Source organism: Bicyclus anynana, chromosome 11, assembly GCF_947172395.1.
Source record: "Bicyclus anynana chromosome 11, ilBicAnyn1.1, whole genome shotgun sequence".
In the NCBI taxonomy this organism is placed as follows: domain Eukaryota; kingdom Metazoa; phylum Arthropoda; class Insecta; order Lepidoptera; family Nymphalidae; genus Bicyclus; species Bicyclus anynana.
The window spans coordinates 12,745,042-12,763,358 of record NC_069093.1 but is presented as its reverse complement, the minus strand read 5'-3'; the positions used below and the strand labels follow the sequence as shown (position 1 = coordinate 12,763,358).

The 18,317-nt window shown below is 36.2% G+C and overlaps 1 protein-coding gene across 3 annotated transcripts in view; it reads right to left on the bottom strand.

Annotated features, from left to right (window-relative positions):
• The window catches only part of LOC112053382 (uncharacterized), a 141,451-nt gene that overhangs the window by 107,229 nt on the left and 15,905 nt on the right, over positions 1-18,317 (bottom strand). The gene's annotated exons all lie outside the window — the stretch shown is intronic.

Here is an 18,317-nt window from a genome sequence, read left to right as displayed (position 1 = left end):
AACTTGTTAAGAGGAGGATGAAAATCCACACCCATATCGGTTTCTACACGGCATCGTACCGGAACGCTAAATCGCTTGGCGGTACGTCTTTGCCGGTAGCAAATACCGGTAACTTGTACCGGTAACTTGTACTTTTATTGTGATTCTGTTAGTATATGGGGATCACATCTTGGAAGCTAAGTTAGAATTAATTTCTTAAATTCGCTTTTTCATTTCTATCATCTTCTAGACAAGCAAGTTTCACTATAATTATGCTGCACCATCGCTTACTGTCAAGCATGATTGCAACCAAGCGTTCGCCTATACAATGTTAAAAAAAACCCACATTCGGCTCATTGATGAGCACGAATCTTCTCTCAGAATGAGGGGTCATGCTAATAGTCCACCACACTGACGTTTCCAGTGACTAACTAGTAGACTGATTAGTCACTTGTAGGACTTCCAAGTAAGCGCTCCTATTAACTGCATCATCATTCATCAGGTGACAAGGGCTGTCTTGTCATTTAATAAAAAAAAAAACTTACAACTTGTTTAAAGGCTTTATCGACCAATTTATTTCATACGATATCCAGAGCGTCTAGCGTTAAAAAAATGTATTAGTGCAATAAAATCTAAAAAAAAACCAAAGTACTTAAGTTTCATGTAAGTGTGCACAAAAAAAATATTACTTCATCAAGCCCTTACGCTCCAATAATAAACTCTTCCGACCATTAGTTGGTATCTACTATCTGGTAGATAAAATTATCCTATAAAACGTTCCCATAAAACCAGGATTTACGAGATTATCAGACGAAAGGGCAGGAAGAGAATAGTTAGTAACAAGCCTTTAACAGTGCGGAAAAAACTACGCGGAATGCTGTCAATGACGGTTGTATTCAGTCCGAGCTCAAACTTCATGGGAATAGATTAGCTGAGCAGCCAATGCGTTGTTAAGTCATTGACATAAAACCATTTCCCAAACGACGCGTTTTGACTTATAAGTAGTTAGTACATCTGCGTATACCTTTATGCCCCTAGAGGAAAATTTGGTTAGGTGTTGCATCTATTTATTTGTATACATCCAATTTAGTTTCACTCCATGAATGTGATAGGAGTTGCTATGGAAGCAATGACGACGGATCGTAAAGCTTGGTAAACCATCAACCCTAAATGACTACCGCTCGGTCAAGAGTGTAGCGCTGAAGAAAAAGACATCCAGAAGTGAAAACTTCTAGAGGCAGGTTTGGATTGGAGTAAATTCATGTAAGTCGTCCACATCGTCTCGTGATGTGTCTCAAATATGTTATCTGTGATATAGTGTTAACGTTAGTTTAGATTCAGGGCTATAATAGTTTTAAGTTTCACATCTGTCGGCAGGTATGAATGCTTTGTCTCGTATTTTTTTTAAATGCTGGATTACTTCCGAGCCGTGAGTGTTAAACCCGAGGCATTTTTTTAGCTCTGCTAAAATAGTAACGCCACTACCAATACTATCTATTCTCTAAATGCAATGTTGCCAGCAAAAATTTAAAACATTTGAACCCCTTGATCGATAGTTCTAACACAAATACCTTTATAACTGAACACGTCTATGTCATAGAAGCGAGCATCATCATCATCATTATCACCACATATTCAACTCACTGATGAGCACGAGTCTTCTTTCAGAATAAGAGGAGCAAATAGTCCACCATGCTGGCCCAATGGGGATTAGCAGACTTCATACTATTCTCAGGTATGCAGGTTTCCCATGTTTTTCCTACACCGTTTGAGACACGTGATATTTACGAGTAACTTCTTATAATGCACATAACTGAAAAATTGAAGGTGCATGCTCCGGACCAGATCAAACCTACGCCCTCCGGAATTGGAGGCAGACGTCATATCCACTGGACTATCACGCCTCTTAGTAGTATCGAGAGCCGCTAGTAATTTAGTAAATCTTTACAGAAATAATACCTAATTAAAGGCAAAGTTTAAAAGGGATAAGTGGACCAGGGATGTGACAGAGTGGTATCCTAGGATAGGAAAAAGGAAAAGAGGTCGCCCCTGCCAAAGATGGGAGGATGACCTCAGACAGACACATGGAGAAGGAAAGCAAGAGATAGAGAACTATGGAAGTGTCTGAAGGAGGCCTATGCCCGAGGGCAAGTTGAAGAAAAGAACCAGTGTGAATGATATATTACAATAATATTATGTATGTAAAATTCAGTAAATAAAGGCTTTTATTAAAGGCAAAGTTTTATAATATTAATTACTAAGCGCTAGATGCCAGGACCGTTTCCGCAATATGAGAGGCAATAAAAACAATATAATAAAACATGTTCATCAGGAATGCCTTCAAAGGAAGAACCTGATGTTGGAAACTTTAATCGCTCAATAAAACTTTACAATAAAGCTTACTGTTGTACTATATTGCCTAGTATTGCAAAATGAGAAAAGTTTTACAGGAATAGTGTTTTTGTAAAAATGTATTCGTTGGTATGTTTTACAAGATTTTTTTTTTTTTTAATTATTCTATACAAGTTAGCCCTTATTAATTGATTATGAAACACGGCTAAAACTCACGTGATATTAGGTCGGAGTATGCCCGACTAGTTTCGAACTCATACGGGGCCCTTAGTCATGATCATCAGTTTGGATCGTGCCGCGATGCAAGAACCAGCTCATGACTAAGGGCCCCGTATGGGTTCGAAACTAGTCGGGCATACTCCGACCTAATATCACGTGAGTTTTAGCCGTGTTTCATAATCAATTAATATGAATAACACTCACGATATTTTAAATTCTAAGTTAGCCCTTGACTACAATCTCACCTGGTGGTAAGTGATGATGCAGTCTAAGATGGAAGCGGGCTAACTTGTTAGGAGGAGGATGAAAAATCCACACCCCTTTTTGGTTTGTACACGACATCGTACCGGAACGCTAAATCGCTTGGCGGTACGTCTTTGTCGGTAGGGTGGTAACTAGCCACGGCCGAAGCCTCCCACCAGCCAGACCTGGACCAATTAAGAAAATCTCAATGACACAGCCGGGGATCGAACCCAGGACCTCCATTTTGTAAATCCACCGCGCATACCACTGTGCTAAGGAGGCCGTCGTTTTATATTTTAACTTTTAACCCACACATAACAGGTCAAGTTACCTGTTATGTGTGGGTTAAAAGTTAATAGCTAAATATGATATGCCTATCTATCTCTCTAACGTTTATTATAAAGTATTTGTTGGTTCATGAATTTCATCTTGATTGGATTCTTGCTTACAAGAAGACGGATCCAATCAAGATGACATTGCCGCGTTGCAAGAACCAGCTCATGACTAAGGGCCCGTATGGGTTCGAAACTGGTCAGGCATACTCCGGCGTTGCATGACGTGAGTTTTTGCCGTGTATCATAATCAATTAATATGAATAACACTCACGATAGTTTAAATTCTAAAATACATTCCAAGATTTTACAACACATAATAACAGCACAAGTTAAATATAACCATGTAATAAATAGTGTGATTGATTGCAATAAAGCAGGGTTTCTCAAACTTTCGGCTCCATGAACCCCTGTTACAATTTCCAAGTGACAGCGAAGCCCTTACTAACTAATGAACCCCCCCCCCCCCCCTTCCCCCAAGAAAAAAAATAATTTGACTGTTAAAGAAGATAAGGTTTTTGATTGGAATAAAATGTTGAACATAAAGAAGTAGGTACTAAGTATTAATGTTATGGGTGTGCTTGTGTCTTCAGTGTTAGGAATCATTTTGGACAATTTTAACCTTAATTCTCACATTACACAATATCAGTTGTCAAGCCACCATTACGTAAATCTTGTCGCGAGCCCCCTACCGTCGAATGGCGAACCCCTAGGGGTTCGCGTACCCCACTTTGAGAAACCTTGAGTACTTTATTGAATAAAGTACTTAAGATCTAATAGATTAACCATAGACAACCCTGATCGAAAGATCAGCTCATCATGAAATTATACCCGCTATGGTAGTCCAATTTGTATCCAATAAAATCACGATTATAAATCTAGTTGTCCGGCTGAAGCTCTCCGCGACGTAAACTCGAGCAGATTAACGCAATGCGTTTGCAATGCTTCCGATAATGGGATCAGTGTTTATTACTTCCTTGATACTGCTGAAGTAAATCTGTTATTATAACACCCTTTCAATTTTCATCATAGGTATTATATCTAGGTTTATCTGTATAGATAAAATCAATTGTCGTGTCTAAGTACGCTTTAGAACTTTGATTATGTGTTTGAATGGCTCTTTGTTTTTTTTTTGACGTGACAAAGTCTTATAATTCGATGGAGCCGGCTGCACACTCTAAAAAAGATGACGAATACGTCGTTCCCTCGCTCTAGGGTTGCCAACTTTTTTTACAAAAAATAAAGTATATTGTGGTCTATGAAGATTATTAAACAGTATTTTAGAAAAACTAACATTTTCTTTTGAAAAATGAAACCAGTCCATCAGTATTTCCTTATGACGTTGTCACGTTCAACTATCGTCAGTAAACCAACTTTACAGACAACCGATTTTTTTTATCTCTTTTTCTTCGTATATAATTAAAATTAAATAATGTTTTCTTTAGTCTCGGCAAAACTCAAAACACGTCATAACCGATTTGAGATAATTTTTTTTAGAGCTGGCAAGAGGTTTTGTTGGCTCTAATCTGTATTAGACCTAACCTATAACTTCATTTCCTTTATTTTCTTTTAAAAAGGATAAGAAAAAAAGGTAAAAAATAAAAAGAGTCCAAATATTATTTTAGAATTACCATTGCCAGTTTTGGTATAATACTCAGCAATGATAATTTTATACTATACATAAATCGGTTACGTCCCTACAAAATCACCGCAAAAAGTGATCCCAATAATAGGCTACAACACTGAGCGCACACATGCACAATTTTGTCCTTAATTCCATTATATATTTATGAATATATAGTTTTTACACTTCCTGAATACACAACTCGACATTGTACGCAGGCAGCTAGTCAGACTAAGGTTATAATTATTTGAAAAGTAAATTTCAGGAATTATTAATTTTTAAAAATGCTTAGCATTCTTTATTAAATGAAGAATAAATTGAACGTCAGGCAAAGACTGGACTGAATTAATCTCATTATGCTATACAAAATAATGATCGTAAAGTAAAACATAAACTGAAACTAATCTAACGGGTGTTTACAGCTCATGATCAGCTTTTATTGCATAAAATCGATCTACCCACTAATTATACAGATTTTATTACTTCCTATTCGCTAAAATTAGTGTAGCTGTAAACAATTTTGGCGCAGGTAAAGGTACCTACATAAAATGAATTAGTGATAAATTAATATTTCATTTTATAAACCACAAAAAGTTAATTAAATACTGAACAATTACACATACACATCATGTTTTATTATTAGATAATAATAAAACATTACCTACTGCCGAGATGACTTACAATCAAAAATCCCGTCTGCGTAAAAATCCATTATATTAATACACGTAAGTACGTATGAAGGCTCAGAATCACACAGCGGGCGATGGAGCTCTAACTTAAGCTTAATTCTTAACTTAAGTCCAAGCACAGATAAGCTATTTCTAAAAAAATCAAAACAATCTGTTTAGCAGAAGTTAAATTCGATAAGTATTTTCAGCTGCTGGTTACGGTGTTATTTAGCCTACATTTGGTGAAACTTGTAGTTGTTGAAAGTCCTTGTATCCAATTAGAAAATTATTAATATTGAACAGACAAGAATTTAAAAAAATCGGTTGTCTTTAAAGTCGGTTTATTATAACGTCATAAGAAAGTACTGATGGAATGGTCGCATTTTTCGTCTTTCGGTCGTCTGTTTAATAGACTTCATAGACCAGAATATACTTTATTTCTTGTAAAAAAAGTTGGCAACCCTAGAGCGAGGGAACCACGCATGACTCCGATGTTCAAACTCTTTTTATATTTATAAGTACTTTTTCGGCAATGTATTGTCTATTTTGATTGTATTTTCTTATAATTAGTAATATTGTTTTGTAATGACTGTTTTTGCCAAAATAAATAAAAATAAAAATAAAAAAAAGACTTCATCTTTTTTCGAGTGCAGTCGGCTCCATCGAATTATAAGACGTTATCACGTCAAAAACTATAATAAATTATATAAGTATGTGTCATCTAAATAAGCAAGTATTTCAAGTAATAGAATATTTAAGTAGTAAAAAGGGTAACAGGCTATTCACATAATATTACTCCAACAACTCGAACACATGACAAATTCAAATGTAACGAATTATCTGCGTCAATAAATTCAGTTAAACCTGCGTTAACCGTGTAAACTGCATCTGTTTATAGGTTACACGGATTACCTACAGTAGCATGTTTAGAACTTGCTACTACTACTAATGAGATTGCTATTTATTACCTGTAAGCAATGCTAGCCTTGTTCCTCGATTCGGAGGGTGTAGGCTTTATTTTTTTATGCTTTACAAGTTAGCCCTTGACTACAATATCACCTGATCGTAACTGATGATGCAATTTAAGATGGAAGCGAGCTAACTTATAAGGAGGAGGATTAAAACCCACACTCCTTTCGGTTAGTACATGACATCGTACCGGAATGCCTCCTACAGGACTCTCGAACCCAGGACCTCCGTCTTGTAAATCCACAGCCCATACCACTGTGTCACGGAGGCTGTCACAACAATAGGTTCGAATCCAGTCCGGGCATGTCCAACTTTTCAGTTATGTGCAATTTAAGAAACTAAATATCACGTGTTTCAAAAGGCAAAGGAAGGCATCGTGAAGAAACCTGCATGTCTGAGAATTTATTTAATTTTCTACGTGTGTTAAGTCTGGCAGCATGAGGCCAGCGTGGTGAATTATTATTAGCCTAACCTACGGACTACCTAAAGGTATGCTAATCCGTGGCCTAACTCCTCTCATTCTGAGAGAAGACTCGTGCTCAACAGTGAGCCAAATATGGGTTGTTAGCAATGTTAACTGCCTGTTCAGTGGTTAAAAGAAAGATGCGTCAATTAAATAGACTTTCATCTTCACGCAAGAAGTATAATTAATTAATAATCTCAAATAATGATAATGAATATGTGAATGATGATGTGAAGAATAATGATTTTAAAAGAAACACTGTTGACTTTATTGCCGGCTCTTCTCAGCAGAGAAGCTCTCATTCGCACGAGAGTTAAAAAAGCGATGCGTTAAAACCCAGCGTTGATGGGCGTAGCGTATAGCATGAAGTTGCATAGGTCTATTTACGTATGAACATATATGTATTTGGGAATGCATTTGTTGTATTTGAACGCTTTTTAACGTCGGTTAGAAAAACTCTCGTGCGAATGAGGGCTTACGAACCAGTCTTCTATAGCAAAACTTGACATTTCAATGGCGATTACTGATTATCTATAGATTAACGCTACCTGAAATAAACGAATGTTTAAATTTTAATCGCCACTTAACATCAGTTGCGAGCAGCAACTTGATGTCCCTTCATTACTGGAATCCCGTCCATCTATGGGAGACGGAGACAATTGTTTCCAATTACCTTTCTTGGCGACAGTCGTCACTAGTCGAGATTGCATAAGTAAGAAAGGATCATGTAGTTCCATGTAAAACACGGATTGTGTGTAAAACATTAATTCCCTCATGTAATGGGTTTATCATAAACGACTTCCTGCATTCAATGAATAATGACCTACGTGCCTAACATAAGATGTGCGACTAAAGGTGATAGCACATTGCTACATTACCAGACTCTCGAGCAATGTTTTTCAATTGGACTATAACACTGCATTAATGGGCGGCGCGTATTCACTGTAGTTATTGCATATTGGATAGTATAAAATTATTTTGGTCAATACAGTCTTTGAAAAAGTCGAATTACACCCGAAGAAGCTACGAGACATATGAATTAATTATGAAACATGGCTAAAACTCACGTGACAAGTGTAGAGACTCAAGTCACAAGAACATAGGTGATTGTCAGTTTTAATTATTTATTGCACACTTAATAGAACTCTGTATGAATAACTACACTTTCGTATGCAATAATATTACTGAACATTAAAGCGCTCAAGATTAAAACTGGCTACAGATTCATAAAGCAAATTAGAAAACAATGCTATGAAAATCTGTAAAGTAAATTACAAAGTGTAGTAAAAAAGTTAATAGAAATATGGTTATTTCAACATCATAGTTAACGATAAGTCTCTTTTGCCTTATTTTGTGTGTGATGTATCTTATTATTTATCTACTTAAAATAAAGTGTACTAATACGTGAAGTCTTGAAAACTATTGCAGCAGACAGCTTGTTAACCTGTGCCGGGACTGCCCCTGGCTTCTAACGTATGTTGTAGCAATGTGCGATCAGCTTAACAACGCGGAGACGTGATGGCGTGATTCAATAGCCTATGTTTATTCCAATGCAATTAGTTTTAATAGTGAAAGTTGTGCGGGTGATGCATAAATAAAAGTATTTATCTCGACTGTACCGTATATTTTATTGAATTAACGGAGAAAAGTTCTGTGATCTTGTTACAGTAAAAAGTTAACTCGCATTAATATGCTAGGAAGCAAAAAGTACGTAATACTATCTACAAGAAAGTTGCATTGTTTAGACGGAAACAAAATTATAAATGCGAAAGTGAGTTTGTTTTTATTCATTTTCATGCTTTAACTAATAAATGAAATGCGAACTTAATGGCCAGAACAGGGGGTTTTATCCAGAAAATTTAAGTAAGCTGAATACTGCAATAGAAGACATTCAGGCCGTGTAAGAACTATTCCTTTTACAAAATGGAGAGAATTTAGAAAAAGACTGCTGAACCTCATTGGTGGTCAATCAATAAAAAGGAAGAAAAGAGGATATAGATAACGTGGCCTACAGCTAACAAGGTCACAGGAATTGTAGTCGATAAAAAATAATTATTACCCAACAAGGAATTGTAGTCGGTAAGAATGAATCATTACCCAATCTATCATATGAACTTGACCTAGACCTAGACTTAGGCCTAGATATAGATGTCTATGAAGCTTTACACTTCAGAAAAAAATAAACTCCTTAAAGTTCAAAAGTTCTATTTAAAAAAGATTAAGCATTCAAAATATGCATTCGTGATGGATTTTTGACCTGAAAAACAGTGGAAATTTTCAACTACAAATAAAACACTGCAAATTAATAAAAATCTTGTAAAAAAAAAAAACTAACCGTGAAACTGCATGAGATGTTGCGAATCTGTTGACACCATTCTGAGCAACAGTAAATAGAAATGGCTAATAATATTTTATGAAAAAATAAACATGGAGTATTAAAAATGGATAGCGGTATAAAATATCAAAGTCTAGAAGCCTGATGGCAGTCTGATGGCCAATTTAGCCATGGTCACGTCTCCTGAACAATACCTTGCACCCCGGTCGACGAACTTCACAGCAAACTGTTAACAAACTCTACGCTTTGGATAACTGTTGTCTAAACAACTGTAAATTACACGTCTATTTGTTTTTGGATACGTAATTGAATGCTTCTTGCCAAGAAGCATTGAATTACGTAGTTCTTGCAACTGAGAATGACATCTCAAAATCCGTTTCTTCATCATTAGATATGATATGACGTAGGGTAGTATTTGTAACACCGAAACAAATTGGACTTATATATAGTTTAATCATTTTTCTTCAAGGGCCTTTTCCGCACTGGGCCACGATTTTCGCCTTTGTGGGTAGATAATTTAAACGTAATCAATAATCTACTGTTTCTGGGATAATCTTCTGTTTCTGGATGCAGTCATCACCGAAATACAGGCACTAAGTAAGTATTACTAACTACCTCTCAACGTAATTGACCCGCCTGGTCGTCTTCAAACAAGCTTTTTCCTCACACTTGGTCGACAAGTCAATATTATGGATTGATATTGATTGATATTATGAAGTTAATGATAATAATATTAATTACCCGACTCCAAGAAGGGTTATTAATGTATTGTTCTTTAACACTAACAAACAATCTCGATGCGTGACGACGCTGATAGGCCAAATAAGATTCAACAACTCCAAGGAAAAGGTGACAGACACAAAACCGTGGTGGTGGTGGTGGTGGTGTCAAAAGGTGGTGGTTCGATCCCAGCCAGTTGCACTATTGTGAATGGGAATATTGGTCACTAGCTGACGCCGCGCGGTTTCACCCACGTGGTTCTCGTTCCCGTAGGAATACGCGAATAAAATATATAGTCTATATCCTTCCTCGATAAATGGGCTACCTAACGCTGAAAGATTTTTTCAAGTCGGACCAGTAGTTCCTGAGATTAACGCGTTCAATCAAACAAACAAACAAACAAACTCTTCAGCTTTATAATGTTAGTATTTGTATAGATAATATTTCCAAAAGTTTGCTCCTGAGGATTCTAAAAAAAAATAGTTTCTAAGTCTAAGCCATTTAGCGATCATTGATAAAATAGCCCGTGCCATTCACAAATCATCGAGACATATAAAGGAATTATCAGATTATATTACTATTCGTGTAATATGTTACTGGCGTCTATCTGAAGTCAAAAATGGCCCGAGATCAGGTGTTATCATGTAAATTATCTGTCAAATCGATTTTGCATACAAACGCTTAGGTTCTGAACAACTCCCTTATAAGACTGGTATTCATTTCTAAATGGGATATCCTGTTGAAATCTTTGTTGGCGGCAAGCAAAATGCATGCTTTCCTGAGAAAATGTTGTTTTATTGGCCTATAAAGTAAAGTAATGTTTTAGTGATATTAAATTTAAATAAACACTTATTAGGTGAAATATTATGTATTTCACCTAATAAGTGTTTATTTAAATTACAATCAATTATATAATATTATACAAATAACTAAAATCATCTTATTTATTAATGTATAAAATAATTACATTCATATCAATAGCCTTAAACACTACGATGTTGATAGATAAAACCCACAAACTGAAGAAAGGCATCGGAAAAATTAGACAGTGGAGGCTGAGATTTATTTTGTAATCAATCTCTGGATCTACTGAACCGATTCGGAAAATTCTTTTGCCAATAGAAAGCCACGTTATTTGTAAGTGTCATAGGCTATATTTTATCCCTGTATTATCACGAGAATAAGAACTACGCAAGTAAAACCGCGTGGCTTCGGCTAGTTATACATAATATAATAATGCGGGTATACTCTGCAGACGTTGCTTTAGTTTACACACACAAACTTGTGCTGAAACCTCATCGAATATAAAAAACCAAACGGTCTTCCGTAAATACAATATCTATAAATGGCGTTACTTAGTATAATAGATAATAGTTTAAATATCCATTGTTACTTAACATCCGTGACGAAGACGTAACAAGGAGGTACATCTTCACAAATTACATAACACAGTAGCGTGTTGACAAGGCATTTCTTCCAATAAAAATGGCGTAGTTAAATTTTTAATTGACGTGAAATTGGTATCCGATTCGTAACATGGAGAAATGCTTTTATATTACAAAGGTGCTCTGGCGTGAATAGCGATTGTGACTAGTGTAAGTATTGTACCGAAAGATGACTCAAATTTATGACATCCTGCACTGATAGGTACAGGATCGGTAAGTTATCCAAGGGGATAAAATAGGGCATGAAAGTTTGTATGAAACTTTGTCACTATTAATTTGGTATAGATTGTTATCGCCGCGTTGCAACGACTTGCGGTACGGACGGCTTCAGTGTGCTCGTGGCGTTCGAACCGTCCACATCTCTTGTTGTGTAATTCTTTATGGGTTACTTGTAATAGGCGGGGAGAGTGACTTGAGTGGAAAAGGGGAGTGTTTGTTAACAGTCAAAGGATCCTTTAACCCTGCACACATCGTTCACAAGTGCGTGGCTCCACTCAAGGTCATTCTCTGCCACACAGACTTTCATTCAATAATTGTGTTTTGCAGACAACCGCTTCTGATGTGAAACCCCTTATACTCTGACAAGATATAGATTTTACTCTGGATTAACCATCTGTGGAATCCGTGGTTCCCACGGGATTTGTAAGAAACTGACTTCCACGCCGACGAAGTCGCGGGCGTCCGCTAGTAATACATATAATGAGACTCCGTTTATTTTAGTTACCAGTAAAATGGAAATAGGCTAAAAGTTCGGTGAGTGAACAAATTAAAGCAATACGTGACCTAGACACCCAGTTTGGTGGCAGCGCGTACGCACAGACATGCGATGTCTGATGGCAACTTAATATAGCAACCGACTTATTTACGCTTTTACTGTGTATTAATTGGAATGTTATGTTAGTTGGAATATTTTGATCTGACAAATGAATCGAACAACTAAAAATTGCGATGTGGTTAAATTATATTATGTCGTAGAAGTGGATTCTGTTTATGATCAGATTAAAAACCGTGGCAACCGCTAGAACTTTAGTAAGTTATATGGTAAAACGGGTATCCAAAGCTGCCCTATTAGGTTAATATCAAATTTAGCTGGGCAGAGAGATCAACAAGAACGGAAAAGCGTAACGTTAAGTACCCAGTCTTAAAACTTGGGGCCAGGGGCCGATCCAGCAATTTTGCCGCTCCGGCAAAGATAAATTTTGTCGCCCTTTACATACACTAAAAATGCTTTTTGTATTTATTATATTAGTACCTATATTGTTGTAATAGTATACTTTTTTGAGCCTAGTTTGTTATGTAAAAATACTAAACTTTAAAATCAATTTTGAATATTGGAATAAGTCAAAAAATATGACAATTTTGTCTCACTTCATTTTTGCTGCTCTGGAATCTTCTTTTTTAGATCGGGCCCTGCTTGGGCCACAACTTCCGGACTCGGAGAGTTTTTCTTTCTGCCACACGATGGACCCGGCTCTGGCACGGCCAATACATTGAATTCTAAGATATTTGTCTCTATGAGTTTAACAAAACGGTCAACAGCTATGCTTCAAGTTGAGGGACACAAGACGGCTTTAAAGTCAAAGTTCATTTATTTCAAATGATTATTTTAAAAGCACTTTCGAAATGTCATGAGTTAATTAAAGTAATAAGTAAAGTTGAAAACGAAAACAAGGGTTCCACTTGAACCTCGCAAGCCTTGAGAAGTGTTGCACTGTTTACAGACAATAGTTTTCAACTTACTAAACCATTATAATTGTTGTCAAAGTCAACACACTCTTGCTAGTACAATATGCGTTGATATGCGCCAAACCAATACAAATAGCTTCCAGTGCCTGTAGCAATATGTATTCTGTGTCTGTAATACCACAGATAACCACACCCTTTTTATTTAAAAAGTAATGCTGCCAAGCGATGGAATTAGGAAAGACGAGATTAGTAGATCCCCGATATAGCTCCATCACAAACTCTACAAATACTAAAATGTTCCTTTTAAAAAAAAAATAATAAACATCCGTTTTAAAACCGGAACTGAACAATTTCTTCGGCTTAATATATTAGTATACTGAGTATAAATTATAATATTTTGCTCGATATTCTCTTTTGAATAAGCTATTAATAGTTATTAGTAAAATTTATGATAATTTTACTCACACCTACAATAAATACATAAATTATAATATTTTTTATATTGTACCAACAACTTGATTATTCAAATTAGACGCATATTTTATAAGAGGCGGGTCGTATGGACGTGTTATATTTAAACTTTTGCAACTTTTAGTCATATATGCAAATGTTGGGAATAAATGAATCACTTAACATGTAGAGTGTGATGGGTTACGCCCAGATTTCGCTCCTGCCGGTGATTCGGCGCTCGTGTATTTTTTAATTAATTAAGAGTACTTTCAATCTAAAGGCTATCGTCTACACAAAAGCTACGCGTAAGCGGAAGCGATAGCGGAGCACGAACAACCGCTAAAGCCTCAAAGCTTGGACCTATTAGCACAAGTAACTAAGTTATTAGTTCATGGCCCTACCACACACTCGACGAGTTGTATGGCGAGGAAACGAGGCAGAGATGTAGTGTGGAAACGTTACTCGTCTTGCCCCACCCCGCTTCCTATATTTTTAACTAGCGGACGCCCGCGACTTCGTCTGCGTGGAATTTAGTTTTTCACAAATCCCGCGGGAACCGTGGATTTTTCCATAAATAAAGCAAGCAACATAAATTGAATTGTGCAAACCAAGAGGGCGCCGCGATACGCGTAATAACAAAAGCGATGTCGTGAGTGTGGTTTGCCTAAACAGCCAAAAACGCGAGGTTGTTGAAAAAAGAAAAAGAACAAGAAAGAGGGTAGATCGATTCTGCCCCTAACAGCTGACTTCACTTCTCATCTCGCAACTTCAGTCCCGTCGTGACCACGATCCATGCTGGGATCCAACTGGGTCGAAATATCGACATTAAAAATCTCGTCTTTTTATCGTCATATGTACCGGTTTAAATAACATTCATAATAAATTAAGATAGAAGCAATAACAATAACGATTACAACAAAAATTTAAAAAACAGTCTTATAGATAAAATATACATCGCAGCTCTCAATGTGCTTACCCTTAAAAACGAGGAAAACCTAACAGAACTATTGTATGCTTTAAAGTATATTAAGTGGGATATTGTTGGATTGAGTGAAGTGAGAAGAATGGGCGAAAATATCATTTCTTGTCCAGATTATTTATTTTACCACATAGGCGAGACTCCAGGGCTTTATGGCGTGGGATTCATTGTCAAAAGTCATTTAACAAAATATGTGGAAGGATTTGTAGGAATCTCAGAACGCATCGCGATCCTGAATTTAAAATTGCCTGGTTATAAAGACTCTTGGTCTATTGTACAAATATATTCGCCAACGGAGCAATCGACAATAGAAACAATAAATAAATTCTATCTCGATCTAAACAATGCCATTCAAGAACATGCTCACAAAAATATTATAGTAATGGGAGATTGCAATGGCCAAATTGGGAATAGGCAACCAGGGGAAAAAAAGATTTTAGGCCCATACACATATAGCAAAAAAACTAGAAGCAGAAACGGAGAACACATTATGAACTTTGCTCTAGAAAATAACCTAACAATCTTAAACACTATGTTCATTAAAAATACTAAGAGGATGTGGACCTGGATCTCACCAGATGGTAAAACGAGAAATCAAATAGATTTTATTATGACGAATAGAAACAAATATTTCACTAACTTTGACGTTATCAATAAATTAAACTTTAATACGAATCATAAACTAATTAGAGCTGAACTGATAGCAAACCAACCAAAAAAGCCTAGACCAAAGCATGACATAGGAAAGGTAAAGCTTGGTAAACACCAGTTAGAACAAATTTCAATCGCGCTAAAAGACAAACTGACCGACTTCCAATCTAACACGAGGCACCTATGTACACAAGAAAAATACAACTGGATAGAAAATACCATAAAAACCCAGGTACAACTCATTGCAAGCACAAAAATGGAACAAAAAAAATGGCTAACAACGAACACAATTAAGCTACTAGAAAAGAGAAACCATCTAATCAGTGACAAAGACGCACAAAACCGAAGACTAAATTTAACTATAATTAGTAAAGAAATTAAGGAAAACATGAGAAAGGATAGGAAACAAGGCAGAATGGAAATAATAGAAAAGTATATCAGCAAAACAGGTGGTGTAAAAAGAGCATACAAAGAATTGAAGAATTCAATGGATTGGATCGTTAAAATGAAGAATGACATGGGAAAATGGAACCACCGTAGATCAGACATAATGGAAATTGCAACATCTTATTACAAAACATTGTATGAGAGTAAAGCAATAGAACATGAAATTGATCTGGCAGATGCCTCTAGCATTCCTACCATTCTTCAAACTGAAGTCGAGAAAGCTATTGATACTCAAAGTGTTGATAAAAGCTCGGGTCCCGATGGCATAAGCAACGAAATCTTAAGACATAGTAAGGAAATCTTAATACCTGTTCTTACCTGTTCTTACAGTTATGTTTAACAATATCGTAAATACCGAAATAATCCCCCAGCAATGGACAGAATCCAGCATTATCCTGTTATATAAAAAGGGAGATAAACACGATATCGGAAACTATCGTCCTATCAGTCTAATGTCCAACATCTACAAAATTTTCGCTAAAATAATTTTAAAACGAATAGAAAAGACATTAGATTACCACCAACCCATAGAACAGGCCGGATTTCGAAAAGACTACTCTGTCATCGATCATATCCATGTTGTTCGTCAAGTTTTGGAAAAGTACAATGAATATCAGCTTACATACTATATTGCATTTGTGGACTATAGTAAAGCATTCGACTCTCTTCTACACAAAAACATATGGGAAGCTTTAGTAGACCAAGGGCTCGAACACAAATATATACGCTTAATAAAGAACGTTTACGACCATAGCACAGCTAGAATCCAGCTTGAAAAAAAAAGTCAACCATTTAAAGTACAAAAAGGCGTTAGACAAGGAGATCCCTTATCTCCAAAATTATTCTCAGCTGTCCTGGAATCAATTTTCAGGCGACTTAACTGGGATAGTTTTGGGATCAATATCGATGGTACATCCTTGACGCATTTGAGATTCGCTGATGATATAGTGCTATTCGCCAAAACATCTGAAAACATAAAAATAATGTTAAAAGACCTTGCGATGGAAAGTGAGAAAGTAGGGTTAAAACTCAATCCAGAAAAAACTAAAGTGATGACAAATGGAAGCAAAGACACGTTACTTTTAGGAAACACAGAAATAAGCTACTCTGACGAATATATCTATTTAGGTCAAATCATATCACAAAAAGAATGCATGCGCGAAGAAGTAAAACGAAGAATTATTAACGGCTGGAGAAGGTATTGGAGCCTGAAAGAGGTTATGAAAGACAAAAACCTACATATAAACATTAAGAGCAAACTGTTCAACACCTGCATATTACCCGTCCTTATATACGGCTGCCAATCATGGACTTTGACTCAAGAAATGACAAGAAAACTCGCAACTTGCCAACACGCTATGGAGAGAAGTATGCTGAGTGTCAAGAAATCAGACAGATTAAAAAACAGTTTCATCAGAAATAAAACTAAAATAATAGGTGTAACACTAAAAATTAGAAGACTAAAATGGAAATGGGCAGGGCACATGATGCGAGGCCATGACAAATGGAGCAAGAAAGTGTCAAGGTGGTATCCCAGAGATGGTAAAAGGAAAAGAGGCAGACCGCAGAAAAGATGGGATGACGACATCAGAGAAGTGGCTGGAGTGATGTGGAACAGGGTGGCTCACGACAGGTGTGAATGGAAAAGGTTGGAGGAGGCCTTTGCCGATTGGCAAACAGATCATCAAAAATTAAATAAATTACAAATACTAGAATAAGCTAATTATTATTTTACGTATGATTAAGTTATAGATTTTAAGTTTTTATTCAAACATTGTTATTAGGCTAAGTTTATTTTGATCTGAATAAAGGCAATTATTATTATTATTATTAATAATAAATTAAGAGGGAATCAAGAGGGATAAAGATTTTTATTCCGAGTGTCAATATCAAAATATTTATAATTAAAATTTCTTTAATAGCCAGAAACTTATTATAATGCTCGGTTGTTTGTTTTCGATTGTACGATTATGGCGATCGTGTTTTATCATTCGATTCGAATGATATAAGAAAAAACAACACAATAAAGTAATAAACTGCAATACATTTTTTTTATAAAAAAATACAAACCTACTCTTGGTTCTATTACTATTATTCACAAGTCTTTAAATTTTACATATCTACTAAACTTTTTAATTAAATAAATCCAACTAAAACATGCGCCCAATTAACCAGTGTTTTTTTTTTTTTTTTTTTTTTTTTTTAATGCAAAATAGGCTCGCGTTTGACCATGATCTAACCTGATGGTAAGTGTAGATACAGTCTAAGATGGGACACGCTTGCCTAGAAGGTGCCTATTCACTCTTGTTTTGAAGATACCCAAGTTATAATATTTAGGAAACACAGACTTGGGAAGGGTATTCCAAACCTTAGCCGTGCGTATGAGAAAAGAAGACGCAAAGCGTTTTGTACGGGTCCTAGGGACATCTACAATATAGGGATGAAAGCCCACCCGATGTCTTGCGGTGCGATGGTAAAAAGGCGAAGGTGGTATGACATCGAATAGCTCCTGAGCACATTCTCCAAAATATATCCTATAAAACACCGATAAACTGGCAACTTTCCGCCGATGCTCAAGGGTCTGGAGTTTGGTCAAAAGCGGTGAATCTGTGCCAATGAGTCTCCTGGCTCGGCGATCCACAGCATCCAAAGCAGCCAATTGGTATTTGGCTGAGCCGTCAAAAAGATGGCTGCAGTACTCCATGCAAGACCGGACTTGGGCCTGATATAGAGTAAGTAATTGCTGTGAGGAGAA